We start from the raw sequence: 19,806 nt of genomic DNA on the forward strand, positions 1-19,806 counted from the left end.
ATGGGTCGGGTCGGAAAGAAAATTGCAATGGTAATGGAAAAATGATCCCTGACTATAAGACGTTACATCATTAAAATTTGAAATCTGAAAGAGCTGAAATTGATGAAATCAGAATATAGGAACTAAAACTATAGTTTGTGCATAATGCAGGGACTGATGACTGAATTTGATCCCCAAAAAAGATACGACCATTTAAGAGTTGTGTGCAGGAAGGACACGTGAGCAATGTGATGTTCTCATACAATAGGGTAAATGGAATCCCTACTTGTGCTGATCCAGACCTTCTTAAAGGAATAGTTAGAGGCCAATGGGGTCTTGATGGGTATATTTTTATTTGTTCATACTCGAAAAAACCGATCATTTTCGGTTTTCGGCAATCGAAATTTTTGCTTCGTTTTTGGAAAATACATTGTTTCAGACTGTGACTCAGTTGAGGTTTATTATAATGCCATCCATTACACTGCTACACCTGAAGATGCAGTGGCCCTTGCTTTGAAAGCAGGTTTAAACATGAATTATGGGGATTATTTGGGGAAATACACAGTGAATGCAGTCAAATGGAAGAAAGTAGATGAATCTTTTGTTGACCAGGCTTTAATTTATAACTATATAGTTCTTATGAGGATCAGTTTCTTCGATGGAAACCCAAAACAGCTTTCATTTGGTGACCTTGGTCCGTCCTATGTATGCACAAATGATCATCAGCGGTTAGCCCTTGATGCTGCCAAGCAGGGGATAGTTTTACTCGACAACAACGGAGATCTTCCTCTGTCTAAAGCCGTCACAAAAAGTTTAGCCGTCATCAGACCAAATGCTAATGCCACAAAGGTTATGATAAGTAACTATGCCGGTATACCTTGCCGGTACACTAGCCCTTTACAGGGGCTGCAAAAGTATGTATCAACGGTTATGTATCAGGCAGGGTGTAGTGATGTGAAATGCAGTAGCAATACACTTATTAAGCCTACAGAAAATTCCGATGATGTGGTGCTATTTGAGGGATTGGATCAATCGATCGAGGCTGAGGGGCTCGATCGAGTAAACTTGACATTGCCTGGATATCAAGAGAAGTTGGTGACTGATGTTGCTAAAGAAGCAAAAGGAAAAGTGGTGCTTGTGGTTATGGCTGCTGGCCCGATTGATATATCATTTGCAATGAATATGAGAAACATTGGTGGCATCCTTTGTAATATCCCAAAATCAAGGTTAGTGACTAAATTGAAAATTTTGAAACTTTGAGGTATGATTTTAAAAGATTGAAAAGTTCATGGACTTATTTGAAAATATTTTGTGAAGAGTTGTTGGTAATTTTTAAATGAAGTAAAGTGTAAAATGGTCAATTGGCAAAGAAAGATTTTTATTTCCCCCTTTTAAGGGAGTGACCCACGTGGAAGTGAAGAGGAGACAAGGTTTCAGTTTCCAGAGTTCTCTTCTTCTCCATCGTGGCCATGAGCTCCAAGCAAAGGTAAGTTTTCCAAATGGTTAATTTCTTGTTTATTTGGTTATGATTATTAGATTATATTTAAGCTTAAAGAAAGCTAAAGGTAACTTTAAATCAAAAGATTAAGGAGTTAGGAGTTAGGAGAGATTAAAGATTTGGAGTTTTTGAATGAAAACTTGGAATAGAGTTGATAAGTAGAATTGGAAGCCAAATTTGACTTGTCATCAACCTAATTAAGAGATATGAAGTGATAGAATTTAATCTAGATCATGTTAAAATTTGAGTACGATTCTTGAATGTTATGTGGGGGATTGGATTTTTAAGTTAAAGAGGTATTGAATGGAGATTAATTAGTTTAAGTATGTGTAAGTAAGTTAAGGATATGAAAGGGATTGAATATAACACAATTGAGCTAGAATGAAGTGATTTTCGTGCTCAAATGTGATTTTCTGGGCTAGGGGTATCGGTACCCATTCAACAGGTACCGATACCTCAAGAGCAAATTCAGGAAGATATTCAAAGGGTACCGATACCCTAAGGAGTGTATCAATACCCCCCTTGAAATGAAAAATATTGAATGTAATTTGGGTATCGATACCTAGGGAGTGTATCGATATACCAGTTAAGGGATGTACCGATACCCTATAGAGTGTATCGATACATACGTTAAACAAGAAATGAAATTAGCCTTTCCTTTAGTATAGGAAATGAAAAATTAGAATATGTCATGTGGAATACTGATATGTAGCAATGTAGGATTATGTAGTTATTGAACTTAACCCTATTCTAGAACAATTAAAGAATTAGAAACGATCGAGAGAGAGAAAGTGCTAGAATCAAGCAAGGCTAAGGTGTGTGCATATTAGATAGTATATGACATTTAATGGAAATAAGACTTGCGACAAGTCTATGTCCTATAGTAGTATGCATGAATTCATAAACATGAGCATGCGTTTGTTATGAGTGTATAAGTTATATGTTATTATATGCGTGACATTATTTGTATGAATATATGTTAGTGTGATAAGATATAGGAACCAATATAAGTGACATATATATATATATATATATATATATATATATATATATATATATGTTTACATAAGTTATATGATATTGACATAATGAATGATATGAATATGTGATATATGAACATAAGAGATTAAGTGAATGAGCATAGATGATATACATGATGTTCTAAGAATAATATATGAATCATATGATATGGGTTATATGGGAAATATATGTGAACAAGATATGATATATATGTTTATGTGAAACCATGCAAAGTGATATGAGCTATGTGATATGAATATATGGAATATGATACAAAGTTATGTGATTATATGATCACAAGAGATAAGAAACATGTGAAAGTGAACTATATGATTATATGAATATGGGAAATGATATAAAAGAGAATGCCCATGTTATGTGAAATGAGAGCTAGAGGTATAGTTCGCATGCCAAGAGTCGAGGGTTTCATAGGTCCTTCAAGACATATACATAGGTCCTTCAGGACATACATAGGTCATTGAGGATAAATTTCACATGCCGCTGAGTGGATCTTTATACGAGTTGTGGTGACAATATAGGTGCACAACTTCAAAGTACTCACATACCTTAAGTTCTCAGAAATATGCATGGGCTAAATTAGAGATAATATAAATAAACTTGGCAAGATTATATGTGGGTGATTATTTGGATATGAGTTTGTAAATTACATGTATTGCATATGTTATATTATCTATGTGAAAATATGTTTGTATGATATGGTATAAGTGATTACATAAGAAATATTGTGAGATCTATAGGTATATGTATAGGTAATGAGGTGGTTAACTATATGATTGTACGAATAGAACAATAATTATGATTGTACTATAGGAATATACTTTGTAGGGGAATTAATTTAAAATAATTATATGAGAAAATGAGAATTTAGATAAAATGAATAGTATATCAACTAGGAAACATATACAAAAATAAGTATAAGAATATCTTGGATAAGCTGTATAGAAAGGTCTATATGTTTAAATGAAACTAGGATCGAAGACATGTTAAATTATTAGGTAATATAAAATATAGTTCAAGGATCTAGGAAATCATATGAAAAGATGATATGAATTAGATAAAAATATGCAATGAAAATATATGGGTTATATGATAAATAAGAACATATAAAAATAAGAAATAAGATATGTGACTTGTGATAGAAATTATAGGATCAGGAATTATATAGATAGAATGATTTAGATGATAACAAGAGAATGTAATATAATTTAAGTGGTGTACATATAAATGATTATGGGAACATGAAATAGTATATGATAATATATGATATGATGATATTAAATGATGCTAAAATGTAAATGATGATATATGTGTATGTATGTATGTATGTATTTATTTATATGAAATATTATATGAGTTGTATGATATTATTTTATGAATATTCCTGCATTTTTAGGAGTCAGAATTTATATTATAAGTGTTATATGCCTCACTAAGTCATAGACTTAGCGTGTGAGTGTTTCACTCGTAGGTTGAGAGAAGATTGAGGAGCAAAGAGGAGCAAGACATGTCAGCTTCTCCTTTTCAAATATTAGATCAGAAAAGTCTGTTATGTATTTATTATATGAAATGTAGTTGACATGTAAGATAAACGATTTGAATTGTATATGCTCTGCTAAGTTTTGTAGCCTTTTATTTTGAAATGATATGAAGTTTTTAAGGAAATTTTCATTACTTTGCACAAGTAAAGGTTTTGAAAGTTGATATGACATATCAGATTCATATTCGGGTCAGATACGGGTCGGGGGTGTTACATCCTTTGCTACGAAATACAGCTATCGGATAAAACAAAATTGCAACTGATAATTTGAGAAAATAAAAATGAAGATAAAGAAGAGTATATACATGTTGTTTTCGATGATAATCCCTTCTGAGAAAGGCTTTCTTGTGTTGATGATGACGTAGGTGTTAAAAAAGCAAATGACGTTAGACATGATGTTGGAGAACCATCATCAAAGGAAGAAAAAAATATGAGGAAACTCACAATGCTCTCGAGAATCCAACCATTGAAGAAAGGGAAGTCTCTTACCCAAGAGAATACAACTATGTCAAGGATGGTGAGATAATAGATGATCCATCCAAAGGGGTAACAACTTGATCTTCTCTTAGAAATATTTGTAATTATGTTGCTTTTATTTCATACATAGAGCCTAATAATATTAAAGAAGCATTAGATGATGAACATTAGATTATGGCTATGCAAGAAGAGTTAAATCAATTTGAGAGAAGTAAAGATGGACACTAGTTGAAAGGCCTAGTAATAAATCTACTGTAGGTACTAGATGTGTATTTAGGAATAAGCTTGATGAAAGTGGTAATATAGTGAGAAACAAGGCTAGACTTGTTACTCAAGGCTATACTCAAGAAGAGGGCATAGACTATGATGAAACATACGCTCCCGTAGCTAGGATGGAAGCAATAAGAATGTTATTAGCATTTGCATGTTTTCATGAATTTAAATTATATCAAACGGTTGTTAAAAGTGCATTTTTAAATGGTTTTATAAAAGAAGAAGTGTATGTGGAACAACCTCCTGGTTTTGAAGATTTAAAATTTTCAGATCATGTTTTTAAACTGAAAAAAGCACTTTATGGTTTAAAACAAGCTCCTAGAGCTTGGTATGAAAGATTGTCAAACTTTTTAATTGAAAAAAGTTTTTCAAAAGGGAAGGTTGATATTACATTGTTTTTAAATCATAAATGTAAAGATTTATTAGTATTTCAAATTTATGTTGATGATATAAAATTTGGTTCTACTAATAATGTTTTTTGCCAAGAATTTTCTAAGCTAATGCAGAGTAAATTAGAGACGAGCATGATGGGGGAGCTTTCATTTTTCTTGGGACTCCAAATCAAGTAAAGAAAAGATGGCATCTTCATCAATCAAGCAAAATACATCAAGGATATACTCAAGAAATTTGGATTGGAAAATGGGAAACCTCATACCACTCCAATGAGCTCATCAACAAAGCTTGACAAAGATGAAGAAGGTAAATGCGTGGATGTTAAATTATATAGGTCAATGATTGGCTTTTTGCTTTATCTAATCACAAGTAGACCGTACATTATGTTTAGTGTTTGCTTAAGTGCTAGATTTCAATCATGCCCTAAGGAATCACATTTACTAGCCGTTAAGAGAATCTTTATATACCTTAAGGATACTCCTAGTTTAGGACTTTGGTATCCTAGAGACTCTAGCTTTAGCTTGCATGCATTCTCTGATGCGGATTATTGATGATGCAAAATAGATAGGAAAAGAACCTCTAGTACTTGCCAATTCCTAGGAAATATGTTGATTTCATGATTTTCAAAGAAACAAAATTGTGTTGCATTATCTACCACTGAAACGGAATACATTTCAACCAATAGCTGTTGTGCACAAGTTTTATGGATGAAACAATAACTTTTATATTATGGAATTGAAGTTAGTACTATACCTATCAAGTGTGAAAAACTAGTGCTATTTGTCTCACTAAAAATCCCATCCAACACTCTAGAACTAAGCACATTGAAATTAGACATCATTTCATTAGAGATCATGTCACAAAAGGAGATATAGTTCTAGAATATGTTGATACTTTGCATCAATTAGCGGATACTTTTACAAAACCTTTAGATAAAGAAAGATTTCAGACACTTAGGAGAGAATTAGGTTTGACCAACCTACCTTGACTTAGTGTTTAAAATAATTTTAGCACTTTTAAACTAGAATTGAAAATTGCTTATAAAAATAATATTTTTGATTGCATTCTTTGCTAATAGTTAGGGGGAGTTTATGATCTTTAGTGAAAATTAATTGTATGTTCAAATAAAATTTAAGGATAATTTTATTTGATTGAATATTGTTAATTTTCGATCTTTGAGTTGCCAATGCCACTAGAGCTAATTAATTTAGCATTTTTAAGTGCTTAAAATGGATTTTAACATTTTTGTGCAATGTGCATAGATACACTATGAAAGTGTACCGATGCATCCCTTGAATATGCATCGACACACTATAAAGGTGCACCGATGCATGCCTTGAATGTGCATCGATATACTCTGTTGTGTATCGATACACTAGTCAGGTTTTGGCTTAAAATCCCTAATATCTTCATTTTTAACAAAACCCCTAAAACATAACATCTCACGCCGTACGCCTTATCTCAACCCTAAATCTCCATTCTTGCTTAAATCAACAAAATCAAGTCGGAATCTACTCATTTTTCAACTCCTAAACCTGCTACTATCAATAAATTCGTGCAAACAACATCACATTCTCATACAATCCGAATTTTCAAGGTAATATTTCAAAAAAACCTATGTTTTATTGATTTTTAAACTTAGAACTAGATTCAATTAGTTCTAGGTTGAACTTTATATCGGGAATTGATTATATGATGTTTCTAAACTAGATTTTACAACTAATTTCATAAAAAAACACACAATTTTTCAATTTTTTTTGGAATTTTGGAAATAAATTAAAAAATTTCGAAAATTATTGCTTTGATTTTAAAATTTGATGTTTTTGATTTAATTATGTTGTTTTGAAAATTACATATTGTTATTCAAACATTGTTTTCAAAAATAATTTTTAAACATTGCCCTTTAGGATTCGATTTAGAGAACCTTGAATATTGCAAACTCTTATTGAGTTTTGGGATTTATTATATTGCATACATGTGTTTCAAATTTGCAGGTTACCTTACCCATTCTGATCTTTAACTATGTTTAATCCTACACGCCCTAGGTCTTCATCGAGTCGTTCAACTCAAAACCACCTCCTATTCCACCTCCACCTCAAAATCCAAACCCAAACGCTCCTGAATTGACTATTCTTAATTATTGCTTTAACCAACCTGGTCTTTGTAGAGAAGATCTCTACCATAGGTTTGTTAATTCATTTCAGTCATACAAAATCCGGGAAGAACGTATCCCCTCTATCCAAGCAATGGTCTATATAAATTTCGAATATTTTCCTACCCTCTGTTCTTGGAAATTTGATAAACTGTTTGAGCTCCATCCCATTGTTTATCACCAATTGGTCCGCATTTTCTATTCTAATGCAGTTTGTGTTCAAAATGAGGGTCGAACTAAAACCATAGGAATTCGATCCTATCTCTTAGGTGAATTCATTTATATCAACTCCGACACAATCACTAATTCTTTTGGGTTAGATAACACTGGTCTAGATAATGAAAGAGAGATTGTGGCTACACCCTATAAAGCTAAGAATAGTGTAAGTACCTTAAGAACTCATCACGAGCGATTCCTTCACTTGATAATCTCTTGGTGGTTTAGACCATCCGGAGGTAGGTACTCCTCCCTTAGAGTCTTAGATTTATGGTGGATACATTGTATCCAACATAACAAGAAAATAAATTTGTCACAGATCATTTTCGGTGAATTAGTAGATACCATAAATGTTGTCCCATCCAAAAATATCGAAACTTTAGTTTACAGTTATCTCTTTAGCAATATGTTTATCAAACTCAGGCTTAAGGTTTTTCTTGATATTCTTATCCCTATCTAGAACCAAATAAATCTCACATTCTTAAAGAAATCGGGATGGAAGAAGAAAAAGGACAAATGGGTTCGATCCACTGAGAAAACATCGGGAGCTAGCTCTTCACGAGCTCCTCCGGCACCGGCAGCGAACGATGATCCAGAACTTCAAGAGCTATTTCAAGATATCGACGAACACGTACCTGAGGATGAGCCGGCACAGCAAGAAAGTAAGATGCCTCCATATTTCTGATCGTTTATGGAGAATCTTGACATGAGGTTTGCTTACATCGAGTTGTATTTAACTACTAACAATGAATTGATGAATCATCGTTTCAATGCTATAGATGAGAGGGTCGACGCACTTACTCATGATGTGGCCAATATATGGGCACATTTATCTCCTCCTGATCCACCGATGAATGATTAGATCTTTTTCTTGCTTTTGTTTTCTTGGATTGAACTTAGGATTTATTGTTAAAACATTTTGGATATTTTTGGATTTATGTTTTGGATGTTTGAATGTTTGAATTTGATATGGATGTTTGGACTTAAATGCTTATATTTATATATTTGGTTTGGTTGCATTTTTAAATTTGAGCTTAACGATTATTAGTTTTTGCATCATTTACATATTAGTTGAAATATGACCAATTTACTATTGCATATTATTTATGAATATTGATTTATGAAACTAATGGCTAATATTTCTCTTGATTGTGATCTTAGCAGCTTAAGCTTTATCTAAATTTTAATTGGCTAAATTTTCAAAAACCTTGTTCAAAAACGTTTCAGAGTCTTTTTGATTTAACAAAAAGGGGGAGAATATAGCAAGGGGGAGTAATTTTCAAAAATTGATTTCAAAAATGATTTTCAAAGAAAATCTTAAAATTTCTTAAATGTTTTGTTATAACAAAAAAGGGGAGATTGTTGAAAACATTTTGATGTTTCGATATAACAAATTAAGTGTTATTGAATTTTAAGATTTTTTAAAGTATATTCGATTAAATTATTTGAATATCACAAATATTACTCCAAGTTTTTCAAAGGTAAATTTCAAACCTTACTAAAGTGTAAAATTGTGTTTTAAACTTAAAATATTTTTGAAACATTTTTTTACAAAGTATTTCGAACCAAAATCGAGCCAAAAATAAGTTTATAAAGGGATGTACCGATGCACTCCTTGATGTATCGATGCACACCCTAATTCAAACTCATTTTGTGTACAGATGCATAACCATGCATTGATGCACTCTTGATTTTATTGAAACATCAAATGCATTTTATGTACCGATGCATAGACCATGCATCGATGCACTCCTGGCTCTTTTAAAACATCGAATGTAATTAGTGTACTGATGCACTAGGTCTTATAACGGTCGAAATATTTGAATTTTACACATAGTGTACCGATGCACCATTGAGAATGTACCGATGTACCCATGCTCCCACCAGTTTTTTAAATGATAATTACTCAATAACGACTATATTGACTTCACCAATGATCCCCAACGTTCACAAGTGATCCAAGGTGTATTTAAACAAGTTTAAGAGCCATTGATCAACATGAATTAAGAAGAGAAGCTAGAGAATCAAAGAAAAAGCCTTGAACTTATCGTTTGAGCATTTTCAAGCCTATTTTCATTCAATATTCATTTTTCTTTCAAGAACACCATTTTTGCTCAATTGTATTCATTCTTGAGTGTTTTTTCTTTGTTATAGAATTGTGCAAACATATTGTCTTGTGAGGTTTTTCTGTAAGTTTGCAAATTTGTATATTTCGTTTTGGGAAAGAGCGTTCTCAAGAATTTGGGGTATAATTCTTGAGGGAGTTGTAAGGTTACTCTTTGTCCTCAAAAGAAAGACCAAATTAGAGATTTTGTTGGAAAATCCTTAGTGTGAATAGCTAAGGTAGTGGACGTAGACTTTGGTTGAGAAAGTCGAACCACTTTAAATCGCTGTGTAAATATTTTCAATTTTCTGTAAAAGCTTCCATCAAAATTTTTATTTCCAATTCACCCCCTCTTGGCCGATTCGTCGATCGATTAACTCAACAGTTGATGTGACACATCAAATTCATATTCGGGTTGGATACGGGTCGGGGTGTTACATTTAATGGTATCAGAGCTAAGGTTTAACCGATTATAGACTTAAATCGAAGGTAAAAGAGTTTTAAAATGTGTACATGCCAATACATTGTGAAAAAAATTTCTAATATGATAGTGTAAGGAGTATGTTGTCTTGCTAATAGAATAAGATTAGTATGAGATAGTTATGAGAATATAATGGTCAAAGTGAATCGTGAGGCGATAAATCTGATGGTGGTAGTAATTCACCTGCCCTGGCCAAGCAGGATGAAGAGCGAATACTTCAGGAATTGACTCGTAAGATTAAAGGTTGATTTCAAGAACCTGAAATCATGTTAGAATGACGTTAGAAGGTGTCTACTGTTTCGAATCAGAAAAGTAATAGTGAGTAGTTTCGTTATTATGCGGATAAGATAAAATATGGTGGACGAGTGTTACTATAAGAACGTTAAAGGATCAAATGATGTGGTTAGAATTTGTAGAAGAGTTCTAGAATAAGTGCATCAGTGACAAGTGTATAAGATAAATGAAACAAGAGTTTATGAGTTTGAAACAAGGGAATAGTATTGTATAGGTAAGAGTGTGGATTTGATAAGGGTTTGTATCCTAAATTGAAAGAGTTGATACTGGTTAATAAGGATATGTGATGAAAAGTGTTGTGAAGTTAAAAAATTTGAAGATATTGTCAGGATAAGTTAACCAAATACGAACGAATATGGATATAGTTGTGTATCTCGATTATGTAAATGTGATGTAGTGAAGGAGATAATGATTCGTATGTTTGAGGGAAGCTAAGGATTGATAATAATAGTTTAAGAATGAGTATATCGGTGTTCAGTTTATAAGACAAAGGAAGTTAGAATGTTGAGTTTGAATAACGGAAACTACATGGTGTATGAAAATAAATGTGGATTTGATAAGTTAAGTAAACTATTGTTGGGATAATTTCAATTGGAAAAGATGTAGATAATTGGTTGATTAGGGCTTGTTCCCTAGATGGAGCAGTTGCTATTGATTAGCTGTAATATTAAAGGTGATAGAGTTGCAAGATTTAGAAAAGATATGAGACTGAGTTAATCAAGTATGATGTGGATTTGGATTTGGTAGTGTATTCTGAGTATGTAAAATAAGATAAGGAATTTGTATAAGAATAAGATTTTGGGCAATTCATATGTATTATAAGAGTTATGAAGATGTAATAAAGATTGATAATCAAGAATATATATAAGTGATATGAAAAGATTATGAGAGCCTGAAGAAAAGATATGCTCTATGTTACAAGGAGATCTTAATTGTGGAAGAGTAAAGGGATAAGGAAAATTTAATGAAAGGATAGAGTTTAAAGGATCAAATATAATAAAGGTTATATGGAAGTGTAGGTTATCAGTTCGATATATAAGTAAGAAAAATATGCAGGTTGAGGTGAGAAGATTGTTTGATTTCATAAAGTATATGTTTAATTATATCCGATAAAGATTTAAGGTTGTGTTTCCCGGTCAAATGGACGTTGTCATAGAAATAAAAATTTAGTTATACGTATTAAGAAAGTTTAGAGACAGTCAAATGATGATGAAATAAAAGTTTGGTTATTATTATAAGGTAATTAGAGATTAATGGGGAAATTAATTGATTTATGATTTTGAGTGATAAGAATTGATGTTACTATCTACATGATGAGTAACTTTATATGGATTTTATAAATGTCAAAGGAAAGTGTAGAATCGAAGGAGTGAGAAGACAAGAATTAGATTCAGTTCCTTGGGAATTAAAGGCAAGTTATTAAGCGTAACTGCGAAAGATTAAAGTAGTGCAAGTAATATGGGCAAATTTGAAGGTATATGCAGATAATGTTTATATCGATATGTACAATTAAAATTTGAGGATGAATTTTCTTAAAAGGAGGGGATATTTGTAAGATCTCAAAATCAGGGTTATTGACTAAATTAGAAGTTTTGAAACTTTGAGGTATGATTTTAAAAGATTGAAAAGTTCAAGAACTTATTTATAATTTTTTTGTGAAGAGTTGTTTGTAATTTTTAAATAAAGTAAAGGGTAAAATGGTCAATTGGAAAAGAAAGATTTTTATTTCCCCTTTTTAAGGGAGTGACCCACGTGGAAGTGAAGAGGAGACAAGGTTCCAGTTTCCAGAGTTCTCTTCTTCTCCATCGTGGTCATGAGCTCCAAGCAAAGGTAAGTTTTCCATATGGTTAATTTCTTGTTGAATTTTTGATTTGGTTATGATTATTAGATTATATTTAAGCTTAAAGAAAGCTTAAGGTATCTTTAAATTAAAAGATTTAGGAGTTAGGAGAAATTAAAGATTTGGAGTTTTTGAATGAAAACTTGGAATAGAGTTGATAAGTAGAGTTGGAAGCCAATTTTGACTTGTCATCAACCTAATTAAGAGATATGAAGTGATAGAATTGAATTTAGAACATGTTGAAATTTGAGTATGATTCTTGAATACTATGTGGGGGATTGGATTTTTAAGTTAAAGAGGTATTGAATGGGTATTAATTAGTTTAAATAGGTGTATGTAAGTTAAAGATATGAAAAGGGTTGAATATAACAAAATTGAGCTAGAATGAAGTGATTTTTGTGCTCAAATGTGATTTTTTGGGCTAGGGGTTTCGGTACCCATTCAACAGATACGTATACCTCAAGAGCAAAATTCAAGAAGATATTCAAAGGGTATCGATATCCTAAAAAGTGTATGATACCCCCTTGAAAAGAAAAATATCTAATGTAATTTTGGTATCGATACCTAGGGAGTGTATCAATACACCAGTTAAGGGATGTACCGATACCCTATAGTGTATCGATACCTACGTTAAACAAGAAATGAAATTAGCCTTTCCTTTAGTGTAGGAAATGAAAAATTAGAATATGTCATGTGGAATACTAATATGTAGCAATGTATGATTATATAGATATTGAACTTAACCTTGTTTCGGAACAATCAAAGATTCAGAAACGGTCGATAGAGAGAAAGTGCTAGAATCAAGCAAGGCTAAGGTGAGTGCATATTAGATAGTGTATGATATTTAATGGAAATAAGACTTGCGACAAGTCTATTTCCTATAGTATTATGTATGAATTCATGAACATGAGCATGTGTTTGTTATGAGTGTATGAGTTATATGTTATTGTATGCGTGACATAATTTGTATAAATATATGTTAGTGTGATAAGATATAGGAACTGGTATAAGTGATATATATATATATATATATATATATATATATATATATATATATATATATATATATATATATATATATATATATATATATATATATATATATATATATATTATATATATATATATATATATATATATGTTTACATAAGTTATATGATATTGACATAATGAATGATATGAATATGTGATATATGAACATAAGAGATTAAGTGAATGAGCATAGATGATATACATGATGATCTAAGAATAAGATATGAATCATATGATATGGGTTATATGGGAAATATATGTGAACAAGATATGATATATATGTTTATGTGAAACCATGCAAAGTGATATGAGCTATGTGATATGAATATGTGGAATATGATACAAAGTTATGTGATTATATGATCACAAGAGATAAGAAACATGTGAAAGTGAACTATATGATTATATGAATATGGGAAATGATATAAAAGAGAATGCCCATGTTATGTGAAATGAGAGCTAGAGGTATAGTTCGCATGCCAAGAGTCGAGGGTTTCATAGGTCCTTCAAGACATATACATAGGTCCTTCAGGACATACATAGGTCATTGAGGACAAATTTCACATGCCGCTGAGTGTATCTTTATACGAGTTGTGGTGACAATATAGGTGCACAACTTCAAAGTACTCACATACCTTAGGTTCTCACAAATATGCATGGTCTAAATAAGAGATAATATAAATAAACTTGGTAAGATTATATGTGGGTGATTATTTGGATATGAGTTTGTAAATTACATGTATTGCATATGTTATATTATCTATGTGAAAATATGTTTGTATGATATGGTATACGTGATTACATAAGAAATATTATGAGATCTATAGGTATATGTATAGGTAATGAGGTGGTTAACTATATGATTGTATGAATAGAACAATAATTATGATTGTACTATAGGAATATACTTTGTAGGTGAATTAATTTAAAATAATTATATGAGAAAATGAGAATTTAGATAAAATGAATAGTATATCAACTAGGAAACATATACATAAATAAGTATAAGAATATCTTGGATAAGCTGTATAGAAAGGTCTCTATGTTTAAATGAAATTAGTATCGAAGACTTGTTAAATTATTAGGTGATATAAAATATAGTACAAAGATCTAGGAAATCATATGAAAAGATAATATGAATTAGATAAAAATATGTTATGAAAATATATGGGTTATATGATAAATAAGAACATATAAAAATAAGAAATAAGATATGTGACTTGTGATAGAAATTATAGGATCAGGAATTATGTAGATACAATGATTTAGATGATAACATGAGAATGTAATATAATTTAAGTGGTGTAGATATAAATGATTATGGGAACATGAAATAGTATATGATAATATATGATATGATGATATTAAATGATGCTAAAATGTAAATGATGATATATGTGTATGTATGTATTTCTTTATATGAAATATTATATAAGTTGTATGATATTATTTTATGAATGTTCCTGCATTGTTAGGAGTCAGAATTTATATTATAAGTGTTATATGCCTCACTATGTCATAGACTTATATTGTGAGTGTTTCACACGTAGGTTGCGAGAAGATTGAGGAGCAAAGAGGAGCAAGTCAAGTCAACTTCTCCTTTCCAAATATCAGATCAGAAAAGTCTGTTATGTATTTGTTATATGAAATATAGTTGGCATATAAGATAAACGATTTGAATTGTATATGCTCTGATAAGTTTTGTATCCTTTTATTTTGAAATAATATGAAGTTTTTTTTAGGAAAGTTTTATTACTTTGCACAAGTAAAGGTTTTAAAAGTTGATATGACATATCAGATTCATATTCGGGTCGGATACGGGTCAGGGGTGTTACATCCTTTGCTGCGGAATACAGCTATCGAATAGAGCAAAATCGTAACTGATAATATAGGGTAAAAACCACGGGCAACGGTAGAAGAATTTCACTATGAGAAAATAGGAATTACAACTTCTCTCGATCTAACAAGAAGAAAACAATGATAATTCTCTCTTGATAAAAAGGAGAAAACAACTCTCAAGAAAACTCTCTAAGTTCTCTAGTATTGGGAGAAAGCTAGAATGATTGGAACAGTCATATCTTCACACCATTCTTTCAATCTTGTACCTTCATGTTGCTTACGTTTCTGACAGGTCACAAGAGGATCGACACCAGGTAAATTTATCAGCATTGATTACCTTCGTCATGAAATCTGCTATGTTGTCTTTGGTATGGATTTTATGCATAACTACCGTCCCTTCTTCAACCTTTTCACGAATAAAATGGTATTGAACTCGTATGTGCTTTTTCCTTGAATGAAATGTTGGATTCCTTACGAAATGCAAGGCGATTTGACTGTCACAAAATAGAAAGGCATACTCTTGATTGTGCCCAAGCTCCTCTTATAGCATTTTCAATCAGATTGCTTCTTTACTGGCTTGTGTAGCTACTACATATTCTGCCTCTGTTGTGGATATATCCACAACTGACTGCATTTTTGAAACCCAGCTTACAGCTCCACCAGCAACTTTGAACACATATCCTGTTGTAGATTTTCTTTTATCCAAATCCCCTGCATAGTCAGAATTGACATACCCATTGATAAGTAAGTTTGATCCTCCATAACAAATGCAACATTTGAGGTCCCTTTGATGTATCTCAGGATCCTCTTTACTATATTCCAATTCTCTTTGTCTGTATTCGCAATGTACCGACTAACCACTCCCACTGCTTGTGCAATGTCTGGTTTTGTGCATATTATAGTGAACATTAAACTTCACACTGCCGATGCATACGGTACTCGAGATATCTCCATCATCTCTTGTTCTTTGCTATGACTCATAAAGGATGATAATTTGAAGTTAATAGGAAGAGGGGTAGAAGTTGGCTTACAATCTTGCATGTTGAATTGTGACAAGATCTTTTTCAAGTAATTCTTTTGTGAAAGCCAAATCTTCCTATTACATCTGTCTCGGTGAATTTTAATCCCTAGAATCTTGTTTGTTGATCCCAAGTCCTTCATTTCAAATTCCTTAGCCAGTTTCGCCTTCAATTCTTCAATATGATCTTTGTTGGGTCCTGCAACCAACATGTCATCCACATACAATAGCAATATAACAAAATTGTTATCACCAAACCTCCTGAAATAAGCACAAGGGTCTGCATTAAGTTTTTTGTATCCAAGGCACATAATGAAGGAATCAAATCTCTTATACACACATCTTGGCACCTGCTTTAGATCGTACAGAGATTTGTTCAACCTGCAAACCAAGTTCTTCTTTTCTTTTTCTTCAAAACCTTCAGGTTAGAGCATATAAATCTCTTCTTCAAGATTTCCATGAAGAAAAGTTGTTTTAACATCTAGATGCTCTAGATGTAAATTCAATTTAGTATACATTGCCAAGACTACCTCGAACTGTTGTTAGTCGAACCACAGGAGAAAATATTTCATTGAAATCAATACATTCTTTTTGAGCATATCCTTTGACCACCAGTCTTGCACGATACCTCTCAACTTGATCGTTACCATTTCGCTTGATTTTGATGACCCATTTGTTACCAATTGGCTTCATTCCTTGTGGTAGTGGCACAAGGTCCCATGTATTATTTTTATGAAAGGCTTAAATTTCTTTTTGCATCGCCATCATCCATAGTGAAGCATATGAGTTGTTTATTGCCTCTTGGAATGTTGATGACTCACCGTCCTCTGTTAAAAGGCATTATGCAATATTTCCTTCTATAACATAATCTGAGTGCCAATTAGGATGTCTTCTCACACGATCTGATTAACGAGTTGTTGGAGCTTCAGAACTCTCTGTTTCTTGTTCATCATGTGTTGGTTCTGCTTCAGAAGAATCTCCTTGTTCAAACACTTTTTCCACATGTATCTGTGTAATCTCTGACTTTTCAGTGCTACTATCTTCTTCTTTTCTTTGTAGTTTATCTTCTACAAAGATAACATCCCTACTGATGATCACTTTGCGGGCAGTGGGATCCCACAAGCGATACCCTAAGAATTTGCATTTCCTGGATTTTGGATCCAACTTTGAAATTTCTTGGGAGTTGTACATCACGTACACAATACTTCCAAATACATGGAGGTTTGAATAATCAGTTGGTTTACCAGTCCACATACCCATTGGTGTCTTCAGCTCTATTGCTGTTGATGGAGCTCGATTCACCAAATAACAGGTGTTATTGACTGCTTCTGCCCAAAATGATTTTTCTAGGTCTGCAGCCCTCAACATTGCTCTTGTTCTTTCTAATAAGGTTCTGTTCATCCGCTCTACCACTCCATTTTGTTGAGGAGTGTTTGCCACTGTGAACTGTCTTTTGACGCCTTCTTTCATGCAAAAGTCATCAAATTCTTCACTTGCATATTCTCCTCTATTATCTGGTCTAAAACACTTGATCTTATTTCCAAAATCAAGTTCCACCTGTGCTTTGAAGTTTTTAAAAGTTGAAAACACATCTGACTTCTTCTTAATAGGGTACACCCAACAACTCCTAGAGTAGTCATCAATAAATGAGATAAAGTATTTTTCTCCACCTAGGGATGTAACCGGTGATGCTTACTTGTTATGCAATGCTCACACAAAGTAAGTGATACCTTTGTTAAGCCTTGAAGTAACTTTTGCTCCACAAGGACTTTCATTCCTTGTTCTGACATGTGTCCAAGTTTTTGATGCCATAACATTGCAGAATCTGAACTACATGAGGCAACAAAGGCTTCTGCTTCTAGAAAAGTCTCTCCCTTCAACATGTACAAGTTTTCTACTATCCTTTCGCCTTTCATCACACAAGTGCTACACGAAAAACTTTCATGATTACTTTCCGTGTTTCAATCTTGCTTGCATTATTATCCAACAATTTGTAGGATAATAAATTTTTCTTCAGACCTTTCATGTACCGCACATCTCGAACAACTTTAATTACTCCATCATATATATTCAATTTGATGGTTCCCACGCCAACTATCTCTAAGGAATGATCAATGAAACTATACACAGATCCTCCTAAGACAGGTTCATAATGATGAAACCATTCTCTTCTTGAGGTCATGTGATATGTTGCTCCTGAATCAATGAGCCATATATATGCAAAAAAATTTCTGCCTTCCACGGTGGTTAATGCTTCACAACATAGAACTTCTCTATCATCTGAAGTGTTTGCGGTATTGCCTTGTGGATTGGAGTTTTTACCTAGACTCCAACAATCATCCTTTAAGTGTCCATTCTTTCTACAATTGTAGCACTTAAATTCTTTTTGCTTCTCGACTTCGATCTACCATGTTTGTGACTGCTACTTTGGCCACGTTCTGTTGATCTCCCTCTCATCATTGTCAATGCTTCTGTTTATTACAGATTTACTTGTCTGTCTTCCTTACTCTTGCGTCAATTTTCTTCTTGTAGAATAGCAGCTGCAACGTCATCGAAAACTAGACTGGTGACATTACTGTTTGTCAAGTTGATAATGAGTTGATCATACGAATCAGGTAGACTTTGAAGTAGAAGTTCAACACGTTCTTGTTCCCTTAATGTACATCTTAAGGATGTAAGCTGAGAAAATAAAGTGTTGAGTGTGTTTAAGTGCTCCGTCACTGAAGTAGATTCTGGCATCCGGAGAGTGTACAATATCCTCTTAAGGAAAATTTTATTGTGCAACGATGTAACCTCGTACAGTTTGGTGAGATGATCCCATATCTTCTTTGTTGTCTTCTTCTCCTCGATGCTTGACAATACTTCATCTGCTAATGCTAGATGAAAGTTTGCTATAGTATTCCCGTCCATTTCGATCTATTTGTTGTAATATGTGAAATATATCGGCCTTTCACTGATAGCTACTAGACAACCGTCTTTTCTTAGGATGACCTTCATCTTCAATTTCCACAATGAGAAATTTCTCCCATTGAATTTTTCAATATCAAATTTCGTTGTCATAGCTTCTATTACGGATAGCTCACATTATTTCACTATCGTGAATAGTTCTCTGGAACCTTCAAAGAATGGGTAATAACTTCTTAATTTCTTATGTTAGAGGATCTACCTTTTAGTGGCAACAACAAAGACAATAAGTAGATATTACACACTCAAATCTGGTTTTTGATACCAATTATTGCGGAATACGGCTATCGGATAGAGCAAAATCGTAACCAATAATTTGAGAAAATAAAAATGAAGATAAAGAAGACACAAATTTTATTTGGAAAACTCCTAAATAATATGGGGTAAAAATCAAGGGAAACGGTAGAAGAATTTCACTATGAGAAAATAGGAATTACAACTTCTCTCGATCTAACAAGGATAAAGTAATGATAGTTCTCTCTTGATTAAAAGTAGAAAAAAACTCTCAAGAAAAATCTCTAAATTCTCTAGTATTGGGAGAAAGCTAGAATGATTTGGGATGGTTTTGAAGCTAAATGGGTTAGGGTATTTATAGTTGAAGCTTAAGGACTAATCTTGTAAATACCCTAAAGTACAAGGACTAAATATGTAATTTTACCATCCCATTT

At 32.5% G+C, this 19,806-nt stretch overlaps 2 pseudogenes; both read left to right on the forward strand.

Annotated features, from left to right (window-relative positions):
- Positions 1 to 19,806, forward strand: part of LOC120150887 — a 20,621-nt pseudogene continuing 815 nt past the window's right edge.
- The window catches only part of LOC120150770, a 19,190-nt pseudogene continuing 3,361 nt past the window's right edge, over positions 3,978 to 19,806 (forward strand).

This window comes from Hibiscus syriacus, unplaced genomic scaffold (genome assembly GCF_006381635.1).
Source record: "Hibiscus syriacus cultivar Baekdansim isolate YM2019G1 unplaced genomic scaffold, ASM638163v2 tig00111027_pilon, whole genome shotgun sequence".
NCBI classification, from domain to species: domain Eukaryota; kingdom Viridiplantae; phylum Streptophyta; class Magnoliopsida; order Malvales; family Malvaceae; genus Hibiscus; species Hibiscus syriacus.